Raw genomic sequence first — 14561 nt, 5'->3', positions numbered from 1 at the left:
AATAGTGGGAAATCTCTGTAGATCGTTCCGCCTTATAATCTTAAAATGGAAGCAAAATAACCTGTTTTGTCATAACTTTAAACATTACACTAGAGAATCATTCAAATAATGCTAAAGTGACGTTGATCAAGTAGCAATGGTTTCTGCTGTTCTGAAGTCAGCTGCAGTGGTGAATGAACGATGGAAGAAAGTTCTCCATACAAAATGACTTTTTAGACTCGCTGTGTTTGATTTTCTTTTTTGTAAATACATGATTATGCTGTCAAACTGTTGTATAAACGCAATATCACACTCATAGCAGTGCGAAATGGCTATATATCGGCATTGATGGGTGCACTAAACTACTCTACCTGCAGCATCGAGCCAATGCTCGCCTCTCACCAGTGTCGATATACAGCCATATTGCACTGCTACTCGTGTGATATTGCTCATATATATATACATCCATTGTTAATCATTTTAGCTATATTTTTTGTTATATTAGGCATCTTTATTTTCTAGTTCTAGTTTAGAAACCTATACTATACGCAATATAAATAAACGTAAGTTTCATTAGCTATTTTAATTTTAGATTTAAACATTTTGATTCATTATTTATACTTATTTTATATACTTTTTATATAAAATAAATAAAACTAGGAATTTATATTAAATACACAAATCTAACACTAAACTGAAAGTGTAAAAATGGCAAAATAACCCCAACAATTATTATTGTTATAAAATATTATAATTAATTATAAATTATAAAATACTTATATACTTATACTTATATATATATATATATATATACTTAATAAATAAATTACTAATTATAAAATTTTATAAAACTACATTCAACCCTAAAATATTACTACTAGTACATTCTGTGAATAATGTTTTATTTATATTTTATAAAATAACCAAGACTAAATAAAAAAGTGAAACTAAAACAAAATAGAATTAAACCAAAAATATAAAAATGAATAAGACTTTGCACTCTAGTCATTTCAAAAAAGAAAATGCAACACAAATCAATAAAGGACTTTATTGTGTTTACAAATTTAGGTAGATTAAACATTAAGCAATTAAGTTACCCCCCTAAAAAACGCAGGAATTGTGTTCTTGCAGCTCATTTTAAATAAGTAGTTTAAACAACAAATTATTTTTGAGTATGCTGATGGTTTGTGCATCAGTGAAGCTGTGCACCAAGAGTATTACGGCCTATGTGTAAGTGATTAACCGTGTGCAAATGTGTGATCAGGTGAACGACTGAAAGTGATGGAGTTATTCCAGCATCAGGTCAGTCACCTCTCAGAAGAAGCAGAGCTGTGTTTATACAGACACAGACATGGCCTGATAATGGAGAGCTCCAGAACGCCTAAACATTGCCTTTTAAGGCTCCTTCTCATTTCTCCACATCTCCTTAAATCATCAGGACAGGAAACATTCAGGAGTAGGGAAAGCAGTCGCAGTGTTACCTCTCTCTTTCTCTTCTGAAAGATCAGGCTTAACAACAAACTACAACAAGCACACGTTCGGCCTCTCCAACTGCTGTTATCAGTGCTTAGATTGCTTTTGGAGAATGTTTAATTCGTGAGGACTCATTGTTAGCGCACAGCTTGTAGTGTTTACTGAGAATGACGTTTGGTGTAATTACAGCAATACCGCAGGGCTCGTTTGATTGTGATCGTTTTTTCCTGTTCATAAGGTTTGTCTGCAAGTCAGAAAAGTAGAAATTTGTTTGCGCCTTCAATTTTTAAGTTGGATCAAATTAACTTTATGAGTTGCTTCAACTTACGTCAATTATACTGACTTAAAACCTAAAGCCAAAATTTGACAACTTAAAGAATAAAGTTGAAACCTGATTAACTTAATGAACTATGGAGGATATTTGTAGGATATTTGTTGTTATGACTTTTGATTAAGTCACACTTTACAATAAGGTACATTAGTTTATGCATTTACTAACATGAACTATGCATGAACAGCATTTATTAATCATAATTCAACATTTACTAATGCATTATTACACATCCAAATTCATTCTAGTTAATATGAGTTAATGCACCGTGAGTTAAACTAATGACCAACTGTATTTTCATTACCTAACGTTAACTACCATAAACAACAGTAACAAATGTATTGTTCATGTTTTGTTCATGTTAGTAAATGCATTACAACCTTATTGTAAAGTGTTACTATTAATCATTTAATTTTGTTTAACAGCGTATAAAGTTCTTCATGTCGTGTGTGCTGCGTTAAAGAAGGTTTCAGTAAATGTATATTTACTGTACAAATATAATGAGAATTTTTGACGATTAAATTATTCAAACAGCATTAAAATCATACAATAAATTTACACTAAACATCATAAAACATTCTGTACAGAAAATAGTCCGAATTCTTAAGAAGAACTTAAAACTAAATACAGAATTATATTAAAATAAATTATAGTTCAATAATTAAGTTTAATAATAATACAATATGGATATTATAGATTTTATAATAAATGATTATGAACTATGGAAAAAATACCTAAATGGTACAAAAATATGTAAATAATAAAAAAGTACGGTATTTTGCAAGGAAAAATCTACTAAAAAACAAAAGAAACAGTTAAACAATAATAAAAAAAACTAATTATTTTAATTTTTATTTATTAAAAAAAAAACACAAAAAAACTGAGCATATTGAAATTTATATATATATATATATATATATATATATATATATATATATATATATATATATATATATATATATATATATATATATATAAATACTGTAATAACATTTAATTTACCTTGGTAAATACTAAATATAATAATAATAATAATAATAATAATAATAATAATAATAATAATAATAATAATAATAATAATATTATAAATAACTTTGAATTCATAAATTTAATCCAAACAATCAATTATTTATTATTAGTTTATGCATTATTTGTATTTGGTTTTGCTGCTAACCATTTAATCAAGTTTGTAAAATGTCATTATTTTGTTGTGTTTATAAAACTCACAAACATCAAAGCCAGATTACTGCTCTGAGTTACCTATACACATGGTGAAATTAAGTCTAGCTAAAGTTAAAGAAAGCTAAAAAGTCATGGTTTCCTGTTTATAACACTAATTTTTTTATGCAACAAAGCACTTTATGGCTGAGTGTTATATCTGATGCCTTCAGAGAAAACATATGGCATTCTCATAATTATTAAACAGATGTGTGATCTTCCCTCAATGAAGGGGAAACACTGAGATATAAGATCATTAACATTTCTCAGGTACATCTAAACATCATAAAATCCCCGTTTACAAGGCAAAGGCTCAGCAGGAGCGCATTACAGCCCTAGAAGGAGCTGACAAAACCCTAAAGCATTCCTTAAACACCAGTAACTGGAATGTGGAAAAAAAAAACTCAAGCGCAGACAGAGACTGCGTTTACACTAGTGCGCTTTCGTTTTAACACTGGGTTTTGAAATGTAAACCATCCTCGTCAAGACTTTCATAAACAAACTCCAGCCACACTACACGACTGAAAACGCATGTCAGAAGGTGAACGTAGCTATAAAAGTACATTACAGATGTAGACAGCTATTAAATGAAAGTACACATTTTATCTTGATGGTTTGTTGAATTTAAGTTACATTGCAACTCATTCTCTTAAGTTGTTAAGTCCCTATAAGTAGACTGTTAGGTTGGGGTTAGTGTAAGTTGACATGTACCAGCAAAGTTTCTTAAAGTCAGTTGAAAAAGCTTGAAGGAGCAGTATCAGCAGATATTATGCAGACAGTACTAATACTCACATCAAAACAAAGTGTTACCAAATAAAATATTAAACATATAAAGGTGTTAACAGTGGTGCTAAGTAATGAATTACTGTAATTGAGTATTTATTTCCTCAGGGATTGTGCTGTAGGAAGTAGTAGTTTTTAAAACGTGTCTTTTACTTGAGTAGCTTTTTAACACTTTTCCCTTCTTCCTTCTGCAGTCGTTACTTTATTTTCTCTTCTCTCGTTTTTTTTACTCATATTTTGAGTTGTATTTAGAACAGATCATTTGGTCCCACTTTATATTGTCGCTTATACCTGTGAACTTACACGGTAACTAGATGTGTAAGTAGTATGTAGTTACAGTACAGTGTATGTACACTCAGAAATAAGGATACAGGAGCTGTCACTGGGGCAATACCTTAATAAAAGGTAGATATTTGTACCTGAAGGGTCCATAATGGTATCTCAAAGGTACTTTTTAGGCACATTTGGGCACTAATGTGCACATTTAGGTACCACTTTGACCTCCTTGGGTACAAATATGTATCTTTTAAAAAGGTACTGCCCCAGTGACAGCTCCTGTATACCTTTGTTTCTGAGTGTGTACACACTGGTACATAGGTTTTACTAGTGTAACTACACACATGTAACAACACAATGAATAGTATGCGTAACTTCAAATGTGTAACAGGACATTAATAACATAATCTTTGATCAAGTTTAATGTGTATTACTGATGTGATTCAACAATTCACTTTAAATCAACATATAAGGCATTTGTATATTTCTTATACATATTTAAAAGAAATTTACTGTTTTTAAACAGTTGCACAAAGGCTTTAGGTTTATATATTTTTACACCATATTGAGTGGACCGTTCTGGAGAATTTACCCTGTATTTACATTGGTATCACAAGGTGAAACTTTCTAATGCAGCATTAGTTCTGCCATTCTTATTCTAAAACAGTGTTCAGAGGCACATGGTATGCAAACAGGTGTGGAAGTGGGAAAACACCTGCACATATTGTTGTTACACAATGCACTTATGTAACTCTTGTCTTTTTTTAGTGTTGTTACCAAAGTCCTGTTACACATTTTAACTTTTTAACACATACTATTTAGTGTGTTGTCACGTGTGTAGTTACACCAGTATAACACAAGTAAATACTATGTACCAGTGTGTACATACACTATAGTTACATACTACTTACACCTCTAGTTACCATGTAAGTTCAAAGGTAAGCGACACATTTTAAAGTGGGACCAATAATTTTACATTTGCACTGAAATTTTACTTTAGTACTAAAGATCATAGTCAAGAGAAACTACCACTACTTTGATTAAATAAGTAGTATTTATTCTAAGTAGTGGTATTTTTACTTGAAGATGATCTTTAGTACTGATTCCACAACTGGACAGAAAAAAGGTGACATTTGAGTTGAAAGTAAATCTTTTAAAATGTTACCTGTACTTAAAACATTCATTTATTTATTTTCTTTTTTGGTTTAGTTCCTTTATTAATCAGGGGTTGCCACAGCGGAATGAACCGCCACACTTAGAACAACAAAAAAAAAAGATCTATGTTTGTTTGACGGCAGTGTGCAATGATTTATATATGCGAGAGCCTCAGATGTGATCACACATTTTGTCTAAAAAATAATTAAAATACTGTAGCCCATTTCATGAGCATAAATGACAGTGTTTTTTTTTGACAAACTTGACAAAATGTGTGATTACTTTTATTATTGTGTAAACTCGTCAAAAAAACTAAACATACAAGACTTTTTGTTTTTGTTGGCCTTTTTGCTGTCATGGTTTCTTTAAATTGTAGTCAGTTCTGCCTTGAAAAAACGAAACAAAACCCAGTGTAGCGGTCATCATATGAGGGTTTTTTCACCTGTCAGTCTTGATATTGTGGGCTTTGTGATTTTTCAGTCAAGTGTTACTTTTGTTGTGCTTTATCAACGAGTCAGAAATCTCCACATCAGCAGCACACATGCACTAAACCTCAAATTTGTATTCATGTCTGTATTCTAAAGGTTTGCAGAGAGGAATATGTTCAAATTTATAAAACATTTTATTATATGGAAATAAATAAATAAATAAATAAATATAAATATACAGTTGAAGTCAGAATTATTAGCCCCCTTTGATGTTTAACAGAGAAAGGAAATTTTCACAGTATGTCTGATAATATCTTTTCTTCTTGAGAAAGTCTTATTTGTTTTACTTCGGCTAGAATAAAAGCAGTTTTTAATTTAAATAAAAAACATTTTAAGGTCAAAATTATTAACCCCTTTAAGCTATATTTATTTTTTAATAGTCTACAGAACAAACCATCGTAATATAATAACTTGCCTAATTACCCTAACCTGGCTAGTTAACCTAATTAACCCAATTAAGCCTTTAAATGTCACTTTAAGCTGTATAAAAGGGTCTTGAAAATTATCTAGTAAAATATTATTTACTGTCATCATGGCAAAGAAAAAATAAATCAGTTATTAGAAATGAGTAATTTAAACTATTATGTTCAGAAATGTGTTGAAAAAATCTACTCTCTGTTAAACAGAAATTGGGGAAAAAATGTGTATTTATTTAAAAAAAATCCTCTAATATATATATATATAAATAAATTTTTTTTTTTTGAAATTCTTAAAGGGATAGTTCCCCCAAAAATGAAAATTCTGTCATGATTTACTCACCCTTCACTCGTTTAAAACATCTTTCATTCCATAGTAGATATCTTGTCCATAATATGGATGTCAACAGTTACCAGTTTTCAACAATCTTCAAAATATCTTCCTTGGTGTTTAACTGAAGAAGGAAACTGAAACCCTCTGAGGTTGAGTAAATGGTGAATACATTGGGGAAGTATGATGATCGCTAATATACAAATATTTTAACCCCATTCACCTGCAGTGTCTTCCTTTAGGCAAAAAATATTCATGATTTAAATATTCATTAAATAAAGGGCGGCTCAGTGGTTAGCACTGTCGCCTCACAGCAAGAAGGTCGCTGCTTTGAGTCCCTGCTGGGTCAGCTGGCGTTTCTGTGTGGAGTTTGCATGTTCTCACCAAGTTCGTGTGGGTTTCCTCCAAGTACTCCAGTATCCCGCAGTCCAACTACATGAGCTATAGGTGAATTGAATAAGCTAAATTGGCTGTAGTGTATATGTGTGAATGAGTGTATATGGGTGTTTCCCAGTTCTGGGTTGCAGCTGGAAGGGCATCTGCTGCGTAAAACATATGCTGGATAAATAGGCGGGTCATTCCACTGTGGCGACCCCTAATGAAGAAAGAGACTACGCCGAAGGAAAATGAATGAATGAATAAAAGAGATTTTCCTTATTTATAACGTAAAATAGGATGATTAAAAAATACTCATCCTATATATTTTTCTTTTTTGACAAGATTTTGATTTTTTACATCTCTTTTTATAATTCACAAAATGCTATGAACACCTGAAAAACAATATCACATAATCCTAGTCTTACAGATTAACTAAGAACTAATCCTCCTGCAGAAATCTTCATAATACAGATATGAACAAATGTGTGCAGTTTGGTGTATAAGAGCTGCTAAAGCTGAGATTTATGACTGAATGCAGGAGAAAAGAAACTAATTTTAGAGAAAATATCCTTCAGAAATATGCATTGTAATGTAAATATATTGACACAGATTAATAAAGCTTGATAAAAGAAACGCTTAAACTTGCATCTTTGATTATTTATCTTCATTAGACTGAAAACAAAGCCCAAATTGACAGGTGCAAGAAAAGCAGTGTACCCCCTTAAATGAGAGCACACTAGTAAAGCACAGTCTCTGTATGGGACCGGCTCTTGGTCTGGTCCCCGGTGAGCTCCTCTCCCCCATGTCCCCTTCTCAGTGCTCATGTGAAAGTGGCCTGGGAAGCGGGTCTCAGGGTCTCTGGGTCTCCAGGGACGGGGGGCGAGGGTTGCGCGGGACGGCCAGAGCAGCGCGGGGTCATGTGAAAGCTCTCTCTATGATGCCTGCCAGACTTTTGACTCCTCAGAAAATAAATAACACACTTCCTTTCCCTCCCTCACTGTCTCCAGCGCAATGACCCCTCCATCCCTCCATCTAATCTGTCCATCTGTCCATCAGAACACACATATGCTCATCCGTCCGGCTGAACGCTTACAGTAATTGACAGATCAGGTTAACAGGCTTTTAGCTCTGTAACAATTAGGTGAATGTATTTAAATATGTGATGACTAACTTTGGATTGTCTGGGTGAACTCGGATGTTATTTTTGGATAAAACGAACGGGCAGTAAATATCACGTGATTTTAAATTAACTGTAAGTCAAATAATCAAATTACCACCTACAGTTACGTACAGTTAGTAACGTATACACGTGCATCATGATACATATGTATTTATTGTATTAGAATAATATAATAATCATAATGTATTTTTATTATATTAAAAATAAATACTGTAATAACAGTAAATATGATCATTTATTTGAACAAATAAATCATTAGCCCTCTGTTTACTGTTTTTCCCAATTTCTCCATAATGGAAAGCAGATTTTCTCAACACATTTCTAAACATAATAGTTTAAATAACTCATCACTAATAACTGATTTCTTTTGTCTTTGCCATGATGACAGTAAAAAACATGTTTTTCAAGACTCTTCTATACAGCTTAAAGTGACATTTAAAGGCTTTACTAGGTTATTTGGGTTAACTAGGCAGGTTAGGGTAATTAGGCAAGTTAGAAAAAAATACAGCTTAAAGGGGCAAATAATATTTTATTTTAGTTTTATTTTTTTAAAATGCTTTTATTCAAGCCGAAATAAAACAAATAAGACTTTCTCCACAAGAAAAAATATTATCGGACATACTGTGAAAATTTCCCTGGTCTGTTAAAAGAAAAGAAAAGAAAAAAAAATTTATATATATATATATATATATATATATATATATATATATATATATATATATATATATATATATATATATATATATATATATATATATATATATATAATTATATATATATATATATATATATATATATATATATATATATATATATATATATATATATATATATATATATATATATTAGGGATGCAACGATTAACCAGTTTTACTATTAACTGCACTTTGGTTCATCACGGTTAATTAATCGTAAAGGCTTCTCAACACTGCATTTCTGCACAGAACAAAACAAATGCAACTAAACAAAGTAATGCTATCTGTGCGCTAGTTTGAAGTTCCGAGCTTGTACACCCAAGCTAATTGGCATTATTTTTATTTATTCTCATTGTTATTTATTGTTCTGTCAATTTTTTTGTGCAAAATTATTACATGTTTAAATGCCCAAAACCTTTTTTTCACTTAATTTTAAATCCAAAGAAAAATGGATTTGAAGTGGATTTGAAGAAGTGACTCTTGTTTGTTTTTTAATATTTTTTTGTGCTGTATTATCTAATTACTGAGCAGCAATAAATAACCTTTTTAAATATAAGAAGTTTTCATTAGATTTTTAAAACTAGTGGTGTTTTGAAATTAATAAAACCATGATTATTCTTCAGACTATAACAGCACAACCAAAATCTATAATCATTGCAGCCCTAATTGATTGCATTCTCAAATTGTTTCATTTACTCAAATGGAGTAAGTTCACAGTACTCATCAGGATTAGTTTTTGAACTTAAATGGTTTGTTGCAATCGGTTTCCTTAAATGGATTGAGTTACCATAACTTATTGGGTTTTACAGTAAATATATATATATATATATATATATATATATATATATATATATATATATATATATATATATATATATATATATATATATATATATATATATATATATGCTTTTTAATTGTAACATCTTTTAATTACATTTTTTATTAAAACTAAAAATGTCAATGAATGACAAAAAATATAAATATTTTAATATAAACGCTTGTTCATATGAAATTTATATATTAAATAAACAACTGTCAAAATGAATAATAATCAACAGCACATGTTTAATTTACGACCTATTTTGAGAATATTTTTATATTAAAAATGAATGTTCATATAGTTCCTTCTGTTATTTATTAATTATTTTTACATCTAAATATTATTTTTATTCTAGACATAATGTATACTTCATAGAATTCAAATTTGTCAGTATGAAACACCATAACACTAGTGCTGTTATCCAAAAGATATAGCAAGATGTGCTCTTAATGCAAACTTTCAGTCTACATGCATAGCTCAAGCAGTGGATTAGCATGTCTTTCCTTTATATGGGCATGTTGGGATTCAGCTGGAGTGTGCTGGAATGTGTGTGTGTGTGTGGTTGTGTGTGTATGTGCGTGTGAAAGACAGTGTGCGTTTCAGTAGGTCACCAGAGTGGCATCCCTAGACTAGGAAAGTTAAACGCTGACCCCGAGTCAACCAACAGCTGGACACATCTGCCTGCTCTCCTCCTCCTGCTCCTCCTCAAATCGGAGGTTTTCAACAGGGTCTTTCTAGAAACAAAAATCGGGAGGAGTATGGGGGATGGAGGTCTGAACTGTTTCACTAGACGCTGGTGCTGAGAAATCTGGTAAATGTCCTAATGTGCTTAATGACAGGAGATGTGCACATGCTGGTCAGCTGCTGTAGTATTAGATACACTCTCAAATGTTTTTTATTGGCATTGACAGTTCAATTTAGCACCTGGAATGTAAAAGGAACCTTCATTTTCTTTATACACCAAAAAAAAAAAAAAAAAAAGGTTTTCAATTTGGGCTTTAGTGGTGATACCATAGTCATTTTTGAGTTCTTCTCTCAAAACACCTTTCAGTTAACAGATTTTTATTTAAAAGAAGCACTTTTGTTAGAGTAAAGGGCTATTTATTAATCTAAATAACTTTTTTTGTTCACTATATGCAATAAACTATGTCAATAATGCATATTTAGGCCCATTTTTAAGAGTATAAAACATAGGTCTCAAACTAGATCCCTGAAGAGCCGTAGCTCTGCACAGTTTGCTCTGATTCTAAAATCAAACACAGCTCAACCAAGTAATCAAAGTGTTCAAGACTACTCTTGAACACCTTAATTAGTTGAACCAGCTTTGTTTAAATATCCTGCGGCTCTCCAGGAATTGAGTTTGAGACCATTGGTATAGAAGAGCTGCTTTTGGTTTCCTTAAAACACTCATTTTTTTGACATCATCAGTTATAAAAAAACTTTAACACACATGGAAAATTGTTATTTCTCAGAAATACTGGGGATCAAAATGGTTCTTCTGTGCCATTTTTTGTAGTGTGAATAATTTATCATCCCCCCAAAAAATTTTTCAGCAATAAATAACTTTTAATTTTGGCAGTGCTACACATTTTTGTTTTACCAAAATAGTTTTAAGAAGAACCATTATTTTTATGTGAAGAATATCTTAATAATCTAAGGAACCTTTAATTTGGAAACAAAAAGGAAACATTAATTTGTGATTATTTTCTCAAGCTTTAACAAAACATTTTGTACAATCAAGGTTGTAATTTCCCCCCCTTATTTGAAAATTGTCATTGAAATGAATCAATGAACAATTAAAGTTAAAATACAATTACAACAGGAATAGATAAAAATATAGCAAAATGGAGAAAAAAATAATTAATAAAAAGTATAAAATAATAATAATAATTTTAAAAAATAAAATAAAATACATTTACAATTATACAATATCAAATATGAAAAGAATTCAAATAAATAATTACCTACAGTACACGATACATCAAATCAACAACCTGATACATTTATAGTGGTCTTCTAGATAAATATGAAACCAAACCACATTGGTGCTCACATTTAAACCTGTTTGCACAGATAATATCTTTATATAAATCAGTTAAAGGAGAAAGTCTTCCTTTTTTCAAAATATGATCATAAGTTGCCATGTCCAATTCTTGGACAGATCTCTTCATTAAGTATTTAATTTTCTCAAATTTCAAATATAAAATCAGATCACACATCCATATTGAAGCATTAGGTGAAGCTGCTGATTTCCACTCAAGTAGGATTCTTCTCACTGCTAACAAAGTAGCGAAGGTGCTAACTTTTTTCCCTTGTTTGTCAATGATATTTTGTGTTCTGGTACACCATAAAGAACCTTTATTGGAGTATAAACAACTGTATACATAAGTTAAAGGTGGCATTGGTTTAAGTTATCATATCCTGATAAAGAACCTTTATTTTTAGGGAGTTTCTTTAGATTTTTCAAATATTCTTCACATTGTTTTAATAACTCATCACTGAAAGCTTCTTTTGGGGAACCACAACTGGTTTATTTATTATTTATTTCATGCGGCAAAAACATCTTTTTAGAAGCTTTAAATTAAAATAAAAGCAATTTGTCTGAATATTTTTGCAATAAATATTTTAAAATGCTTTGGGAATTGATAGAATACGATGTTAAAATAACAAATGGGAAACATTTTGATTACAGTCCCCCATCTGATTTCCCCAAATCCAAGTTCAAAGTCAAGTTTAAAGGCCATTTACACAGCAGCCGGATCACATTCCCAACCCAGGCTTTCGGGATTGTGCTCTATGAGGTCATTTCGCATTTCTCCCCATGCATTATCCCCAGGTGAACTCTCCTGTTTCTCTTCCTAGCACACACTCAAGCCTGCAGCCCACATTGCAAATCATCTGCGATTCATCAATACTGTTTGAAAACAAAACCGGGTAAGGACTTTGATTGCACCCTAATTTGTAAAAACCCTACACAATTAGTTTCCCTACATCCTACCACTTAAGTGCTTACTGTATCAGGGGTGTTTTAGTCACACCGCTCTCAATGACAGCTTAACAATGTCTAACAAATTACCTGGTTTAAAATAAGCTGACTTACCAAATTCTGGAAGATGAAGGCTCATCCGCAGCAGTCTGCTCTGCTTTGGGTGCTGGAGGATGAGATGCAGACATGGGATCCCGACTCTGTTCCCATTGACGCCGTCTGAAGGTGGATCCTGGCGTGAGGCTCCTTTTTGAAGCATGGCCGGCTTGGGACGCAAAGACTTTTCTTTTACCTTATATGAGGCAAGGGGCTGTTCCTCCATCAGAGCGGCACGTCTGGGAAAGCCTCCCGAACCGCCTGATTGGCTGCTGTAAGAGCCCCCGTGACCCGAGCCGTGACCTGCGGTGTGTGAGGATGAGAAGGGACGGGGAGGGAGGGCTCAGGATTGGGGGCCGGGCCCGCCGTCTCAGCCTAAGGAAAGCACGTTTGACAATTTTCATATTTCTTCTAAATTTGGAGATTTCTGCCCGCGCTGGAGTCTTGGCCGGCCTCTCTGAGAGTCCATGTGGAAACCATTAACAACAGAAAGGGCTCCTTGCCATTCCTGCCTGGGAACACACGGCCTCTGCGCAGACACAGTGATTTCAAATAATTAACTTCCTCTCAAAAGGCACTGTGCTTCCCCATATGGGAAAGCATTTGCTTACAGAATGCTGAGAATCGTATACAAGTCACAGGGAGAAGGAGTTAGAGAGGGGGGTGAGGGGAAAAGTGGAGAAAGAGGATTGTTTATTTTCTCAAAGGAGGCAGAATCGCAAAAAAACGGGGTCTCCCGACAAAGTCTTTCCCTCCTGGTGGATGTTTGATCTGTAATCAGAAACGTCATGAGAAATTAGAATTAATTTCAGGCAGAACTGTAAACATTACATCACAGTGTAAAAGACTGCCCTTATTAAAATAAAGGGTGTTTATTTACACGAACCTTTATTTGTATCCATGAAGCCTTTTACTTCCAAAATAGGTGCTTTAGACTATTGAAAATATTTTCTTAAAAAAGGTTCTTTAAAGAACATCACAGTAAAACCTTCATTAGGGATTAAAAAAGATCAATTTATGCCATCACTGTCAAACATTTTAGTGAATTTTCTGTTTCTAAGTTCAAGTTCAGTCTTTATAGCCTGCAAATCAGGGGCGCCGCTAGGGGGGGGGGAAGTTAGGGTGATTCTAAGGGCCCACACCATTTTGGAGCCCCCAAAGACACTATTAGGGGCCTGCTCTTTACTTTTGTTTGGAAATTAACCCCCCACACCCGCTTTTCATTTTCGTTCATGAACCAATCCCCCCTCTGCTCTTCACTTTCGTTCGAGATCAACCCCCCAAACCCGCTCATTACTTTCATTTACGAACCAATCCCCCCTCTGCTCTTCACTTTCGTTTGCGATCAACCACCTACACCCGCTCTTCACTTTCGTTCATGAACCAATCCCCCCTCTGCTCTTCACTTTCGTTTGCGATCAACCACCTACACCTGCTCTTCACTTTCATTCACGAACCAATCCCCCCTCTGCTCTTCACTTTCGTTTGCGATCAACCACCTACACCCGCTCTTCACTTTCATTCACAAACCAATCCCCCCTCTGCTCTTCACTTTCGTTTGCGATCAACCACCTACACCCGCTCTTCACTTTCGTTCAAGAACCAATCACCCCTCTGCTCTTCACTTTCGTTTGCGATCAACCCCCCACACCCGCTCTTCACTTTCATTCACAAACCAATCCCCCCTCTGCTCTTCACTTTCATTCGTGATTCCCCTACCCCACCCACTCTTCACTTTCGTTCATGACACCCTTCCACTTTCATCCTATAAAAAAGCTTTCATAGGGCCCTTACTGGCCAGCGGCGTCCCTGATGCAAATAAAAATAACCTGAAGCAATTTTGCCAACTGAATAATAAATAAATAAGGCAGCATGGTGGCTCAGTGGTTTGGACTCAAAACCACTGTTTGGGTCAGTTGACATTTCAGTGTGGAGTTTGCATGTTCTCCCCAT

At 33.2% G+C, this 14561-nt stretch overlaps 1 long non-coding RNA gene across 1 annotated transcript in view; it reads right to left on the bottom strand.

The window, feature by feature from the left end:
* Positions 1 to 12780, bottom strand: part of LOC137487609 (uncharacterized) — a 28144-nt gene extending 15364 nt beyond the window's left edge. Inside the window, exon 1 of the long non-coding RNA XR_012389924.1 lies at positions 12627 to 12780. This is a non-coding gene — a long non-coding RNA (uncharacterized lncRNA). The remainder of the gene's footprint in view (positions 1 to 12626) is intronic.
* Positions 12781 to 14561: the final 1781 nt, after the last annotated feature.

The sequence above is a fragment of the Danio rerio genome, chromosome 14 (genome assembly GCF_049306965.1).
Source record: "Danio rerio strain Tuebingen ecotype United States chromosome 14, GRCz12tu, whole genome shotgun sequence".
Taxonomy (NCBI): Eukaryota; Metazoa; Chordata; class Actinopteri; order Cypriniformes; family Danionidae; genus Danio; species Danio rerio.
Note: the sequence above shows the minus strand (reverse complement) of the source record. Positions and strands in the feature narration are given on the sequence as shown.